At 43.5% G+C, this 17,032-nt stretch overlaps 1 protein-coding gene across 13 annotated transcripts in view; it reads right to left on the reverse strand.

Moving 5' to 3' along the window:
- The window catches only part of ATP2B2 (ATPase plasma membrane Ca2+ transporting 2), a 432,794-nt gene that overhangs the window by 234,438 nt on the left and 181,324 nt on the right, over window positions 1–17,032 (reverse strand). Inside the window, exons 1-2 of one of the 13 annotated variants that reach the window (XM_040592318.1) lie at window positions 15,966–16,036; window positions 14,655–15,118 (exon numbers count right to left, since the gene is read on the reverse strand). The exons of 10 other annotated variants lie outside the window; for them this stretch is intronic. The gene's annotated coding sequence lies outside the window, so the exon portion shown is untranslated. Of the gene's footprint in view, window positions 1–14,654; window positions 15,119–15,578; window positions 15,739–15,965; window positions 16,074–17,032 lie in introns of those variants that run through there. 2 more of the 13 variants (XM_040592317.1, XM_040592319.1) reach the window with 2 other exon arrangements.

Here is a 17,032-nt window from a genome sequence, read left to right on the forward strand (position 1 = left end):
AATGGGATATTTTAAGAAAAAGATATTTAGCTCATACTTAGGACTTCCACTTTTACACAGCTTTGGAATAATTTCCTCTAGAATAGAATAGAATCATTTAGGTTGGAAAAGATCCATTAAGTCCAACCTTTAACACGACACTGCCAAGACCACCACAGAACCACGTCCCCAAGCACCACATCTACACATCTTTTAAACACCTCCAGGGATGGTGACTCCACCACCTCCCTGGGCAGCCTGTTCCCATGCTCGGCCACCCTTTCTGTGAATAAATGTTCCTAACATCCCATCTAAACCATCCCTGGCGCAACTTGGGGCTGTTCCCTCTTGTCCTGTCACTTGTCACCTGGGAGAAGAGACCGACCCCCCCTGCCCACACCCCCTGTCAGGTCGTTGCAGGGAGCGATAAGGTCCCCCCCGAGCCCCCTCCTCTCCCGGCTGAACACCCCCCGTTCCCTCAGCTGCTCCTCACAGGACTTGTGCCCCAGCCCCTTCCCCAGCTCCGCTGCCCGTCTCTGGACACGCTCCAGCCCCTCAGTGTCTGTCTTGCAGTGAGGGGCCCAAAACCCAACACAGGATTCGCCGTGCGGCCGCACCAGCGCCCAGCGCAGGGGGACGGTCACTGCCCTGGTCCTGCTGGCCACACAGTTTCAGATACCAGCCAGGATGCTGTTGGCCTCCTTGGCCACCCGGCACCCTGCTGGCTCATGTTCAGGTGGCTGTTGACCAACCCCCCCGGCCCTTTCCCCCCAGGCAGTTCCCAGCCCCCTGCCCCGGGGCTGTAGTGTTGCAAGGGGTGGTTGTGACCCCCGGGCAGGGCCCAGCACTGAACCCCCTTGAACCCCATGTGGTGGCCTCGGCCCATCGGCCCAGCCTGCCCCGATCCCTCTGCAGAGTCCCCTGCCCTCCAGCACATCCACACCCCCACCAGACAGCAAGCTGGGCAAATTCCATAGGCCCATGAGGACTGCTATGAAATACCTCTCTCTAGAGCAGTCTCCCGATGACAGTCCTTGGTCATAACATCAGAAGCTGCAGGATTCAGTTACACGCTACTAGCACAACCAACACCTGACATCAGTCCTGAAATACAGTTCTGCTGGGGTTTATGCACATGCACTCCAGCACAGCGCACCAGGCAACCTCACCCAACACCACGCTCGCCAGCTCCTCTGCAGAGAACAACGTGCAGCACGAACTGCTGTGCTTCAATTTTTTCAAGGTCTGTTTGGTCAGATTTACTACGGTATCCCCACTAACTCCCAACAACACACAGGTAAAAATATTCTTTGCACAATACTACCAAACAATTCTGCAGCATCATATGAGACTACTTCCCCTTGATTAGAAACATTTTTTTTTTAGAAACCAAACAAAATTGCTGGAATGAGGTTATTTGTTTTAAGTTGCAACCAATGCATCACCTTGTGTTACTGTGAATGAATCATGCATACAGATGTTAATAAAAATTTTAATATCTTGTGCATAAGATAATATTTAATGGTTTAGACCAAATAACATTTTAGTCTGAATGCTAGGCAGCACCACACTTTCCATGCCTTGATTATTCAAATATCAAATCCTTATCAAACTATTTTAATACATAAGTAAATAAATAAAGCTTGAGAAGTTAGCAGTTTTTAAGAGATTAATATATTGGTTGTATGTAATGGTGGCTAAACCACTAAAGATCAGATTGTATTTTATCTATTAAAAAATACAAGGCTTTTTATCAGTCTTTCTTCCTTATAAGCAATATGTTTAGATGATCTGAATACATAAAAATCCGTTGTTGCAATTAACAGATAGTTGAGATGAAGGATAAAATCTAATCATGTTTAAAATAAGAGGTATATTCATAAAGACTGGAATACATCCAGGAGTTCAGTGGCGACAGAACTATTACGGTCCACAGGATAAGAGTCAAAATATTGTTTTGGAAAATTGCGTTAAATTATGCTTTTATGTTTCTTTCTCTGCAGGCGGATGTACTACCAAAAAATACCACAGGTATTATGCCATTTTTTTTGCAAAAGGCTTCACAAGAATGATCAAAATCTGGTAAGTACTATTTGCAGAAAACACTAATAATTTTCATTTAATGGTTTTTTAAATATATGATTGTACCTGACTTCTTCCATTGTTCCCACCCTGAAAAGCATAAGCCTACCAATAACGTATCATTTAGGGACAAGTACTTGTGCATTAGTGATATTTCTAAGATGCAGGACTATGAAAATAGTTCACTTGTGAAATCTTCGTCTAGCTGTTGAACCACTCTCTTGCTGCGTCCTGCTAATGAAGTTATCCCTCTTATTATCTCACCATCGTGGCAAACATACTCAAGGACATCCTGAAAATGTAGAGCAGCACTAATGGGCCAATGTTCATGCTACCATCACAAATCTGTCTTTATACCAACCAAACAAAACACACAGGCTGCATGTTTAATTTGAGAACTAGCAATTCTCTTTGATTTCAGGTGAAATGGTATGCTTTCAGAAATGGAGAGGATCATACTTTTTGTTTGCCATGAGATAAAATTCCTAGCCAGGAGACCTGACCACAACACCCATTTGTGAAGGAAGACCAAATAAACAAAACCAGCCTTCATTTCCTCTTGCTGTTGATGGCTGCTTTGCATTTCAGCTGAAAAAGAAAAAAAAAAAAAATCAAGTTCTCCCATTCCAAACCGCTGGGCTTTCGAGATGACTGCGAGCACGGGCCTGCCTATGGCACCTCTTCTCCTGGGGCCTACACCTCCCCTTGAGCAGCACTTGCAAAAACCAGATTGCAAACAGCTTTATTGCCAGGCAGACCTTCACTGTAGGTACAGCTGGTATGAGTCACAGTGTCCTTCTGGTGCTCTTGCCCACATCATTTGGCACAGCAGCTTAAACATACAGCAATAAAGTCCTAGGACTGACGGCAGCACACCTGACAGGGCCTCTCTGCCATCAGGGCTGCTGCACTTCGGTCCTGCACAGCCAGAACAAAGCTATCTTCATCTGCAAAATTAAAAACTTCAATGTCCATCAAGTATTTCTTAACTGTGCATTTTCCCCACAATACTCACTAATCTACAGTGCTTCTGAATCACTGAAGAGAATTAGCAAGCTCTACTCTATTGTTACTACACACAGCAAATACTCAATTAAATATTCGGAAAAGCTATATTCACCTATTACTGTAAAAATTAAGTGCAGTAATAAAATTATAATTTACTAAAACTATCAGCATTAGTGAGCTTAATATGAAAAGAGAGTTTACATATAAGGTTTTTATAGTGTTGGACAGGAATCGATGTGTTACAACAGAAAAAATGGGTTAATATTAAAACCAGGAAAAAAAACGAAAAATGTTTTTTCAGTACTCTAGTTTAGTTTGATCTTTATGATATTAAACAAAAATAAGTTCTTGGTAATCTTAAATCTAACTTGCTTGGAAATTAAGTATGTTTGAAAACCACTATCAACTAACTTTCAGGGAGTGAAGTCTTTGGACAGGTCAGTCCTACAACCTGTGTTGGGACAATTTAATGAACATGGAAGCACAGCGTTTATTTCTGGAGAATGGCTTTTGATCACGGCTTTTAGACTGAACATCGGGTGGACTAAAATTGTATTTCAGCCTTGTGAACACTATTTGAAACATTTAACAAGAATTCTTGAACCTTATTACCACTTTTTTAAAAAAGGTTCTTTCTTGTCCAAGAAGATGATTGTTAAAGTGTGTTACCAAACATAAAGTAGCATATTTCCGTGTTTAAATGCTCCCAATTCTAAGAATCAGTTATGCAGCAGAAATATGTCTTCCATCCACAAACAAGAATTCGTTCAAAAAGCAGACCACCTGTGTCACGCTCGCACCACCAGAGTTTCTGCATGAATTTTCCCTGGGGAAATGTATAGATTCCTAATCATCTATTGCTTACTTTTGAACTATACATAAGGGATTTATGCGAAGGATTTTTCAGGCATGCCACCAATCATACGGCTTTAGAGAAAAGTATTAGGTTCCCTAAAAATTTTTACATTTTTATGGCTACCTGGACACTGACAAAAGCAATCACTTCCATTGCTCAGCTCCCAGATTATTATGTAACATATGCAAGCTTTTACTTTTATTCAGCATGCACAATTGTGGTTCCATTTGGCACATATTTCTGGTTTTTAAATATGAATAAGAATGCTTCAAAGAAAAAAATCTGAGTTGGGAAATATTTATGTGAGAAGCTGAGTATGGATTAAAATCATTTGGCTTCAAAAGTAAAATTAGATGATGTTTAATTTAGTTTATTTATGAAGTTTTATTTGTTCACTTTAAATATGTAATCTCCTCTGAGAGAGTTCAGCTTTGCAAAATGATAATCTCTTCCTATATTTCTATTAGTTGTGATTTATTCTGATTCATTCCTTTGTTAAAAAATGCTAATGAAAGCAGATGATGCTGAAGACGATCAACAAGCAATAACAACAGATACAACTGAAAAAAGGCGAAAGACTGTGCAACACAGTCAAGCACGAAATCTGAGACAAAGATTTCTAGGGAGACATTGGTTATGGAGAAAACCAAGCACAGGGACTCCAGCTGCCAGGCTGAACTAGCACGACCTCAATTCTCAGTAACTCATCTCAAAAAGTCTTGCAAAGACACACAGCAAATTACATTCCTCCTATGGGTATATATTTAAGAGAGATGAAGAGCTAAAAATCAACCTTGCTGGGCTTTGATGATGAGGCTCAAGGGAGGCAAGTCATTGCTGAAGGCTTTGGGGACATGCAGATTGTATAGATATATGAAGATTGATAGCAGATTGATAGCAGCTGTACTGCTCTATACATGTTGTAAGAAGGCATAGGAGGGATTTTAAAATCAGACACACAGCCTTTTTAGCTGGTTTATTTCCCTGTCACTAGTTGTTTATGTATTTACTGTACCGCCTGGGTTAGATCCTCGCAACTACTGTCATGTCTGTACGCCAGGACCAAAGAGCTGTGCCATAAACGCCTTTTCTAAGGCCAGCACCACAGACTCCTATAGCTGCAGTCATAAATTCTTACCGTAAACCTCTGTGAGGCTCTCTAGGGTCAAGCCTTCCATCTGCAGCAAGATAGAAGAATTTGCCACCCGTAACAGAGACCCTCAGAAGTACCTTGATTACATCAAGAATTTTTCCATCCTCTAAGCAGCTCAATAAACCTCCAAACCACTGTCACTGGCCTACATATTTTTTCCTTATGAGAATAATTCTGAGGCTGCCCAGAAGAAAACCACACCTTCTACCTTTCCATAGAAGCTGATCAACCTTAATTTTAAGTCATATAATAATAATAGGTTTGGGAGAGAGTCCCTATTTCTAGACTCCTCTTGGTTTTGTTCACCTCACAAATTAAAAAAAAAAAAAAAAAAAAAAAAAAAGATCAAGGAAGCTTCCTCTCCCTTCCTAAACTGAACTGAAAACAGTGAAAACAGCTTCATGGAGCCCTTATGGGCATCACCATAGAAGTTTTGCATTGTATGACTTAATGGACTAAGTGGTTCATTCCATGATCTGTTCAATTTTTTTTCAGGAATTAATTCCATAGCTCCCGAGAAATTTTTATCTCAAGCAATCACAAGTGTTCCCATATTTGTCTTATTATTGCAGTGGAACTTGGTTGCTATAAAAAGGCAGAGCCACGGGACAGAAAGTCAAATCCATACGAAATTTTGATTTGACTGATACTTCCAGCTTTGAGGCTTTGTGTTCACTACCGAACAAATGCAAAAAGCAGACCAGCACGGTAACGTGTTGCTAGCGCTCCTGAGGTTAACTCCAACAGAAATATCTGGCAGCTGGTACAAAAGTTTCTAGAGAACTAGCTGTAAGGTCGAACAAGAATGACTGAGGAAGGGAGTGGATCTTTTGTGTGGGAGGGAGTACAAAACTGGCACTTTTTTCAAGTGAACTGCTGAAAGAAAAACTTTGAACTGAATTGAACTACACAGTAAACTAAACAACAAGAAGGATTTTATCGCAACTGCTCTCTATTTGGCCTGCTTTTGTATATGTATCTATACACACACACAGATGGATATTTTTTCCCTAAATTGAAGGATTTATCCCTTTCCTAATCCAGCAATGGTCAGAACTCATATCAAGCAAGCTTCACAATGAAAATTGGCCCAATTGGCAGAAAATCTTTTGCAGTTTCCAGTTTTGGTGTTAGCAGTTTCCGAATTGAATGTACCGCTTCAGTTTTTACACCACTGTTGCAGCCCCTGGGTCATGCCTCTGCCTAGAGAGAGTAGGGTTAGGTATTACATGTCACTTTCTGTAATTAATCCAGCACAGAGGCTTTATATAGAATCATAGACCCTAATCTTTGATTCCCACTGCCTTGTTTTAAAGGAAGTGTATGTATGCATCTTTCCAGTTACTTTAGCATTTGTTCTTTCATAGCATTTTCATTCAGGTTTATTTTAAATATTATAATTATCCTTCTCTCAGGATTTAGCAATTAAAGCTCCAAAAGTACTGCTACTTACCTTACTGATAATAAAAATTTTAAAAATAACACACCCCATATCTTCAGCTTTCATCTGTTCCAGATAAGATACAGAAGGGAAACAAGAAGAAAACTGGACCTGATTAAGAAATTATATTCCAGTTTTCTCTAACAAGTGGGGGGGGAATCCCTACAAGTACTTTCCTAGCAATATTTCTAAAGACACCCTCTTAATCGAAAAGAAGATATGTAAATGAGGCTTGTATGTTAAGACCTCGTGCACTCAATATTAATGCTTCAAAAGGTTCATGAGAAAATATTTTAGATGTCTTCCATTTTCTCTTTCATTTTTTTCCATCCTCAGTTCTGGTATCAGAATCATGTTTTTAGATTAAAACTTTTAAGTGTATTTCTAAACTAGAAAAAGGAGGACAAGGGCAGGGAAGAGGACAATTTATTATCTTTTCACATTAGCGTTACAAGGAACCTTAATGATATACCAAGCTATAAAGCCTGTAGTTGGTACCATATTAATCATCTGTCTACATGAGAAGTCAGATAAATATATAATCTTATTTCTGCATTGCAGATTTTATACGTCCCTTCCTCAGGTTGTTGGTTCTTTTTTTATTATTTTGTAAATATTGCTGGGGGGCGAGGGGGGAGAATCCATAATAAGGTAGGGAATGGCATAGTAACTACAGTTGCTTAAAATTCCTAAGAAGATAACCAAAGAAACAGGCAGCAATTCAATCTTTGCAGCAAAGAGTATCTTTTTCAACAGCATGAGCACAATTTGTCTCAATTAACACACCGTCCCTTCACCAAGGTCAAGCCTGTTACCAGCCGCAGGCAGCAGCTGGCCCACCCAAGCTTCCCCCCCCCACTCGGGTACCAGCCAGGTCCACCTGCATCCTGAAAGACCTTCACTTGAAACAGACTCCAGTGGTCTCATAGCTACATGTCTCCTACTGTCATATCATGTATTCCTCAAAAAGATACACTCCCCTCTTTTGTCTTCCCATTTCAGCCCACACATGTAAATAAATTCCACCCCACACACACACTCCGTACCTATCTCTGGTACTGAAGCACTAGGCAGGACAGATAGAAATGCCCAATACTATTTTTGGATGGAGCAAAACAAGATTTAAAATCAAATGAACAGAAGATTCTGCAAACAGTGGTGCATACGCATACCCTGATGCCCTGGGGACAAACAGCTCCCCACATATGCTTAGTAATAAAACATCAGCTCAAAACCCCTGTGCCCTGAAGGGATATTCTTGATCCTGCATTAGAAATATTAGGGCAGTCCTTTCATGTTCTTTCAGGTCAATCCAAGACACACGAGGCAGCCCCCTCCGCCTTGCCCCTCCGCGACAAGGAGCTCTGTCCTGCCCAGCACAAAAGCACCGCAGGGTGGGGACGAAAGAGGCACCAAGTGCATAGTATGAAACACAGAACCTGCAAAACTAAGAGCTTGCCCCCAAACCTATATGGAAAGCTGGGAGATATACTGCATGGAAATTAGGTGTATCACTACTCCTGTAACCCTCCTGCTCCAACAGTCATGTTTTCATGACATTTTCAGCCATCTTATCCAGTCGTGCTGATTCAGCACTACCATTTTATCCTGCAGTTCTCTGCATAACAATATACCACTACAGCATTACAGAGGCAACCAGTCCTACCATAATGCAAATGCCTTCCTTGGGTAGTGCAAGAATTTGCATTGCATCTAAAAAGCTGTGTGAAATTCTTCGAATTTCCTAGGTTAGCTAAACTATTCATAAATAGGTATTCTTTTAGGTACTGGGGAGGAGGGAGGCTGACAATCACATCTCATGAACAGCAACACGAAATCATTATTTCATTGCAATTCTATTTCACTGGTCCCTTAACAACAACATCATTTGGTATATTTTTAGAACGACGTGCAAAATCGTCATTATAATTCAAGCAGAGGACAGGAACGTAGTAAGCATACAGTGTGAAATTGAATAGTTGTCTGCTGCCAGGACAACAGTTTCTTCCTAAACTAACTTACAAAGGACATAAATCAATGCTGCCTCCTGACATTTGGGATCACACATTTCCCAAGGAGACTGGAACAGTTTATTAGGAACACTGTTCGCTTCTAATTACCTCTGTGACACAAAGTGTACCATTCTGAAAGACAAGTCGTAATGGTAGCAGCGTATTTTTATTGTGCTTCATCAGCATCAGTGTTTGTGTCAAGGTTAGTTGGATGCTGAGCATGACCATCACAATATACTCATCCATCCTGGAAGACAAACGATACATGTTGCACGCACCAAAATAAACAGCCACCATACTTCTGGAAAGCATAACACTTTTCTCAAGGTCCACTACTGCATGGAAGCCTACTTCAACCCAGCCACTGGATGGCAAGGGCTGCTCTCCAAAGGCAATGGCCTGAGGCAATCAAGGCAACAGGAATGGAGGCTCTCACCGTTCCTATTTGTGGAGGTCTGCTACAGCTGCAGGTGAAAAATGCCTTTAAGGCAGAATGCAGCACAAAATTAGATGTGTGGGAGGCTGTAAGTATGTCCTAAACTGTGTGCCACCCATGCGTGAGCCTGCTTCTTGCTGGCTTCCACCTGAATGGGCTGGCTGCAAGTTTTGATAATACCTGGACTAAATTACAGTGGGGCATCCAGTTAATAAGGAGACATGGGACAGCACCACGACAGGGGCTGATCACGTGTTGTGCTTCTGCACAGAAGCTACTGAGATTTGGAAAACGGAGGCCCCTCAAGTCCTGGAAGGAAGAGGAGGCTGAACAGCAGTGGTCCTTGGAGAAGGCGTCTCGGAGGAAAGAAGGGCGCCTGGGATCAAAAAAGTTAAGACTTGACAAAAGACCCTGGAAGTAAGGGGAGATCCCAGAGCTGGGAGATGAGTGGAGACAAAATCCAGGGGATGCCTAGGATGGCCTGCATGTGAGATCAAGTTGGGTAAAAGCTCTAGACTTGCTGGATGTTGAGTAAACCCCAGACCCAGACCCGGCCCGGGCTGCCGTTCCCTGCCTCCCTTCGCCAGCGGGCTGCTCCGCTCTCCTGGGCAGAGCCCCTTCACCCCGACACAAGCTCTCGCTCATGGCCAGCACGAGCCAACACCTGTGGTTCTTCCTATGCTGGATCAGCTTCAATTAGCCTGTTGGCTAATGGAAAATGTTTGAGGTATTTCTATGTACACTCTTCCCAGAATTCATAAGACTGACTCTATCTGACCTTATGTTTAAAGGCCAGTATAAAATTTCCATTCTATTATAAATGACAGCACTACGGTAGCAAGTAGAAGGACTTCGCTTTTCCCTAAATTAACTGTTAAACCAACCCAATGGGCAGTTTAACCGCTACTTTAAAGTTGTAGTATACAGACCGTTGCCTCTAGCAAGGTGGGAATTGTCTTTTCAGACTTTGGCTGGGGGATACAGGGGGAGGAATCCTTGAAGACATTTAAAATGCTATATCTCATCCGAAACCGAGGTACGAAGTTTGCACTGAATTGTACCATGGAGCACAATACCAATGAAAGGATGGAAGATAACTTCTCATACTGCAGACAGCTCTTGTCCAAGCAAAAATCTTCTCAGATGAAGTGTATATACGAGAAGTGTCATTTACCTCAAATGCCTAATTTCCAGAGGTCAGGAGCTAGGAAGGTCAGTGAACTGGACGGGAGATGATTGTACTGGAAAGTCTCTTTGCCCAGCATCTAACAGATAAGTATCTTCCCTATCCTGTTTCCTCATTCTGTGTGATAATTTTTCAGCAAGATTCAAATCATATTGGACTAAAACTCATTTTATTTTTAATTCATTTCATATGGTTTTATTTTTAACTCACTTTAATTGAAATGCAGTGAATGAAATTATCAATTGAAATTACTTCATCAACTGTGAGTCTTCATTCTTTAGTATATATAATAAGCTTTTACTAAACCTAAATCACTGATTTTTCTTTTTGGTCCTCATAAAACTTTATATAAACCAAAGTGCATCTAGGATGCTGATGCAATGTATTGGACTTCCATATTGCAACTTTCACACTCTTAATTGTAAACATATCCAGGATATTGACCATATTTTGGCATTTTTTAGTAACACAGTGCTTGAATGCTGGGCTAAACCTGCAACTGCAGTTCCAGGTCTAATTCTCTCCTTCCAAGTGATTTCTTGCAATACAATCACCAAGTGTCTTCATTAACGACTTGGATGATATAAGGGAGTGCACCCTCTACAAGTTCCCAGACGATACAAAATGGGGAGGTGTGGTGGGTAACATCAGATGGCTGAGCTGCCTTTCAGAGGGTCCTCGGTGGACTGGTGCATTGGGCCGACAGGAACCTCAGGATGTCCAGCAAAGGGAAGAGCAAACTTCTGCTCCTGGGGAGGAATAACCCCAGGCAGGACAGGCTGGGGCCAACTGGCTGGCAAGCAGCCCTGCGGAATGGGCCCCAGGGTTCCTGCTGGACCCAAAGTTGACTGTGAGCCAGCAACGTGTTCCCACAGCAAAGGCAGCAAAAAGCCTCCTGGGCTGCACTGGGCAGAGCGCTGCCAGCATGGCGAGGGAGTTGAGCCTTCCCCTCCACTCAGCGCTGCTGGGGTGTCTGGAGTGCTGTGTCTGGTACCGAGCCCCCAGGAAAAGAGAAACATGGACTTCCCAGAGCGAGTCCAATGACGGGATGCAAAGATGACTAAAGGACTGGAGTATCTGACACGCACCTGCACACTGAGAAAACTGGGGCTGTTCAGCCTGGAAAAGAGAAGGCTCAGGGGGACCTTATCAGTGTGTATAAACACTGATGGGACGGAGCAAAGAAGATGGAGCCTTTTATGTGGTCCTGCCGAAAGGCAAAAGGCAGTGGCAGCAAACACAGAAAATTCCATTTAAAGATGACAAAACTGTGAGGGAGGTCAAACGCTGGCACAGGTTACCCAGACAGGCTGCGGAGTTTCCACCCTTGGAGACAGTCAAAACCTGACCGGCTACGGCCCTGAGCAGCCTGCTATAGGTGACTCCATCTTGGGCGGGCGGGGTTGAACTGGAGATCTCCAGAGGTCCATCCCAACTTCAACTATTCCACGATTCTGTGACTCTAAAATCAGCTAGCTTCTCCCCCATCTCACCTTCGCCATGCGTGGCAAGGAGACAATAGGTAATAAATGCACAAACTCTTCCAAATAGATCACGGTTATTACTGTTGGTCCTCTTCTAGGTTTTCGCATGAACTGCTTCTAGGATTTCTCTGATAGCCTGGTGCACGATCCTTGTAAGCTTTAACTGTGCAATGGCTACTTTAAAAACAAGGAAAAACATATTGCCAACAGGATGAACTTGCTCATACACGATGTGGTAGAAGGGAAGTACTTTGTAACTTAGCTACTCTTTCTCAACTATGCAAAGTCTGATATTTAAGCAGGCATCCCACACCACTTCCGAATCTTCATATTTCACTGGTCTGCAGTGTCATAAAGGAACACGTCCTGCATTTTGCAGAGATGCCAGCCTCTTAGAACTACTTTCCTATTATTGGCCTATTTCAAAATATACCTCGTTCCCAACCCTTTTATTATAAGGTGATTCTTCAGCTGCAAATCTCCAGTTCTAAGACAGAAAACAAGGTCATATATCAAGAAAAATAACATTAAAAGCATGCTTTTTCCCCTAGACATGTAAGTTTGAGTAAAACTTCAAACAAAATACCCACAGCTCTTAAAATTGTACTGTATGCTTATGCTCTGTACAAAAGGGCCCCAAACCTTAAAATAAAAATCACAATGAAATACTATTGATCATCTTCACTGCTTTATGAAATTAAAGCCTATATACTTATATAACCCATATCAGCCTATATATCCTTTATTTATATCTACCTCCATATATAAAACAATCTACCATACAAAACATAACCTATCTAGGAAGAACTATTGCTTTATTACGCAACTGTTCCACTAAGGCTATATCGTCTTCAAACACAGTGTATACATAGGTGATATACAAGGATAAATTCTATACAGTCTTCCAATGCTGAGCATCCCTGCCATGCGTAATAAAGCCCTGGCAAGTTGAATCCAAGCTGAGATTTCCTAATGGCAAGCACAACGCCTGGACTGCAGGTGCTGCAGAGGCAGCAGAACTATACCGGTCACACAATTTCTGTTGCTCAATTTGCAACTGAGCTGTACGACCAGGGAGCCTCCATTCACAGTGGATTCATCGCTACCCTCCTGGCTCAACAAGGAAAGACTCTTAATGAAAGGATGAGGGAGACTGTCTTAAGCTTTAGCAATCCATGTTAATATATGAATTTAAAAAGCCCACCTCTCTAGGAGCAGATTATTTAATCATAACCATCCTTGGCGTTTTGTGGGGTTTTTTAACCCCTATTCCAACTGACATATTAAAATTATTCAGAAATACATAATTTTAATCATGGAGGTTTTTATCAGTTGATCAGAGAATGTATAATATGAATGTAATTCATTTTTGGTCGCTTTCAACAATCGGCCAGAAAGGCACAGCAATACTTGCTAAATTCCAGTGATCTGTAATACCCTTCTTTGTCTCTCCTTGAAAACATAATGAAAAATCTGGCAGAAGGCAAAAGCTTATTCTCTACAAGGTTCCACAGTCAGGTGAATCAAATAAACAGCTTTCATGCCTTCAGAACATTATTTTAAGTCCAACCTGTAAAAGTATTTACATTTATTAAAAGGAAGTGGCTTCAATTTACAAAACTAGCAGCTGCTGGAGCCCTACTGCAGTATAATGGGGTTTCAGCGAGTGGGAGAGATAGTTACAAGGTCACGACTTCTACATTTATTTCAAAATGTAACAAGGAATTACTACATACACAACTGATATTTGACAATATGAACTGCAGGATGAAATTAAAGAAAACACTTGTAACATTCTTATATATTAGCAGAAAGTATGCCTACATTTTCAGTATTCAGACAGGAATACATTTTTTTTAGTATGATTAAAAAAATGTTTGCATCCCAAATTCAACAGCACTGAGAAAGATAAGCTGTGTATTTTAAATGCTGGGGGAAGATGAAAGGGGAAAAAATAATCCTTCAAAACCGCTCCCTAGATACATGATATGAAATTTAAAAGAAAAAAAGCACTCACAAAAGTAACTTCATGGAAGCTCTTAACAGAACAGTATGATACCTAGTTCATCATTACCATGTCTTCTGCAACCAGTAATCCTACTGAGAAGCATGAAACTCTTCCAAGCTGTTTCAATATACATGCATGACACCTTTTTATATATGCAGAAAGCATGAGATACATCATTCAGTTTCAATTTGCAACAGAAAAAAAAATTACCTTTTCTGTGAAAATGCAAGTATATTTACCATTGATGTGGGCCAAAATCAATTCTCCACAGAAATGAAAATAGATACATGAAAAGAATGAAAAAGGGGGCACACAAAAAAAAAAAAAAAGAAAAAAAAAAGAAAAGAAAAAATAAGAAAAAATATTCATGCTGCATTTCTATACACAACTTATCTACAAGGCTTATTTTGCTGCCTTATTCACAAACTTAGTCATTTTACCAGCTCCACAGGGAAAATACAAAATACTTCTTCACGGGTACCAATTTTGATTAAAATGAGAGGAACATGAACCCAGTTAAAGCTATATGTGATCAAAGACCTGCTGGATACCTGAGTCAAACAGTTACTTCAGAGCAAGGTACAAGAGCTAGTCATGCATATGGATGACCTCTCACAAATTAAATGCTAATCAAAAACACATCTCAACATAAAAAAAAACATGTGGACTATGAAGTAGATCTGTAATCTGCTTTTACTGAGCAAAGACTAACAAAAAGCCCTCATTATCAATTTCATACTGCATATATCTAACGCTAACCACAAATCCCAGCAATAAAAGCTGGGAAAAAAATTTCCCATATTAAGCATGCCAGCTATGTTTCCAACATCCTAACTTGTCTAATCGCTCTGCAATCCTTTCACAGTCCCGAACAGAATGCAATCAGGAGGTCAAATGACCAGAAGTCCTAATGAGCATGCAGCTAGCTCTCTGAATGCATGCGAACGGTAAAATGAACAGTTTCACCCTGAAAGAATACGCATTCCCTTTTAGCAACTTCAATACTCACCTTCCAGAAGGTATGGCAAGGAGCGGGCTAAGCATCAGCTCCTGGCTGCTTAAGTGCCCCAGGACTGCCTACAGCCATCCTCTCAGTCCTCGCCAGCGACGTGCAATGCACAAGCAACTGCCCCGCCGTGTATAGGACAACTTAAAGTCAGGGAAGCAGAGGCTGGGGCAGCACCCGCCCGCTGCCCAGGACTGTGGGGCAGGGATGCAGCCAGCGGGGCAGGGATGCAGCCAGCGCCGCAGGGATGCTGCCAGCGGGGCAGGGATGCAGCCAGCGGGGCAGGGATGCAGCCAGCGGGGCAGGGATGCAGCCAGCGCCGCAGGCAGGCAGCAAACGCACAGAATCTCCCTTTACATAATAGGAAATGACTCCTGTAATCTTATGTTTTCTGTTAAAGCGTTGTATGTTTCATGAACGGCCAAAAGCTTTCCCATGCAGCATTCAGGGATTTGGAGCCGATTCTTCTATTTAAAAAAAAAATAAATATGTAAAACAAGCAGAAAAAAAATAAATCTATCTGTCAGAATATTTAGTTACCATACCATACACCACAGAAAGCCTTTCCTTCCCCTTCCCCCCCCCTCCCAAAAGGAAGCATCATTCATGCTTAAAAAGAAATTACATAAAATTCCCTGTTTCTTTACCAGTTTTTCTAATCCATTTCAACAGAAAGGCGGGGGGGGGGGGGGGTTTAACCTGTCTGCCCTTTACTTTGAGACATACACATTGAAAAACTATAAGCAGCTCTATAAATAAACCCAGCTGAGGATTACATATTTGCCTGACCAGAAACGTCTTTGTCTATCACAAGAGAACATCACTTAAAGTTAGGGGGGGGAAAAAAAGTCAAACTGCACTGTTCACATTGTAGTGTCTTTTCTGCACTTCGCTTCTGGAAGAAAAAAAGGCACAGCCGATCCTTACCAGCACCGACGAACGCAAAACCTGCTCCACGTGTTTTTCTCCCCGCTAAATAACGGATTTAACCGAAATCAAGCCCGTACGTTTCACAAACAACAAGCTCATCCCGACTGCTCGGCGGCAGCCCCGGGTGCCTGGCTGCTGATGCAAGAGTGCCCTGCAGCCATGCAGCCTGCGCCTGCCCTTCCCGCACGCTGCCCCAGGTTGCAGCATTACCTGCCGCGGGACTCCCGGGGCGCGACCCCCGCCCCCCCGAGCACCCCCGAGCACCCCCCCGCGGGAAGCCAGCTGCCCAATAAACAAGCCCAGAACGGAACGGGGAGAGATTCCTTTTTTTATTATTGTTATTCTTGCCAATGGTTACTGCCATGCAGCGCTGTCGGTACTTACTGGGCTGAGGCAGCAGCGCGCATCCCCCCCGGCCGCACTGGCACGGCGCAGCGGCCACCGCCGGGCATCTGCGCGGGGCTGATGCGGGCGGCGCGCGCCGCGGCAGACCGTACCATGCGGCGGGCAGGTGGGGGGGGGGCAGCGCGGGCCGCGCCCCCCCCCCTCCCCCCCCCCCGCGCAGGGGCTGCCGCCGCCCCCCCCCCCCCCCCCCGGGCCCGCCGCCGGGAGGGGCCCGGGCACCGGCGGGCGCAGCCGGGGGAAAACGCTTTGTCGGGAGGAAAAACGGGCCGAACCACCATGTTGTTGTTTGTGATTTTAATACTTCCCTTGGGATAATGACAACAACGGAAGATGGCAAGCCACCAGGAACGTGCCACTGGCTCAGGACCGGGAGAGCCCGGCCAGGCCGAGGGCTGTCAGGCCCCATCACTGTCACTGGGGCAGGAGGAAGGGGAGGGGGCGACAGGGGCGCGGGGGCGGCGGGCGGGCGCGAACCCGCGGCCTGGGCGGCCAATGCAGCAGGCGCGGCTGTGCCGCCCCGCACCCCGCCCCGCACGGCCCGCGCTGCCCCCCCCGCGCTCTGCCCTGCGGCACGGGGAGGCCGCACCGAACGTGTCGGTACCGCACGGCTGGGCCGCCGGGGCCCCGCTGTACCGGGCGGGGTTGTGCCCTGCCCCCCGCACCCCAGCCCCCAGGCAGGAGCACGCAACCACGCACAGCGCCCACCGCACAGCGCCCGGCAGCCTGCGCGGCTCGCAGCAGCACATGCGGTGACACCACACTGCCCTTTCCTTTTTAAACCATATAAAATAAAGCACTGCCTCCTGGTAACAGCCTTACACTCTGAGGAATCGGGCATCTTATTTAGAGCTTCTTTCCATCTATTCTCTGTTCTTTCCTTAAAAAAAAAAAAAAATTACCTGTTATTTTGAATTATTAGCACATGCAGGATTCTGAAATGTAAAAGGCTTTTTCAATGGAATACCGTGTTATGGCTGTGAAAAAAAAAAAAAAAAAAAAAAAGGAAATCCAAGTACTACAAACAAGACGGAGAGAGGCATCAGTTC

This window comes from Falco naumanni, chromosome 4, assembly GCF_017639655.2.
Source record: "Falco naumanni isolate bFalNau1 chromosome 4, bFalNau1.pat, whole genome shotgun sequence".
Lineage (NCBI taxonomy): Eukaryota > Metazoa > Chordata > Aves > Falconiformes > Falconidae > Falco > Falco naumanni.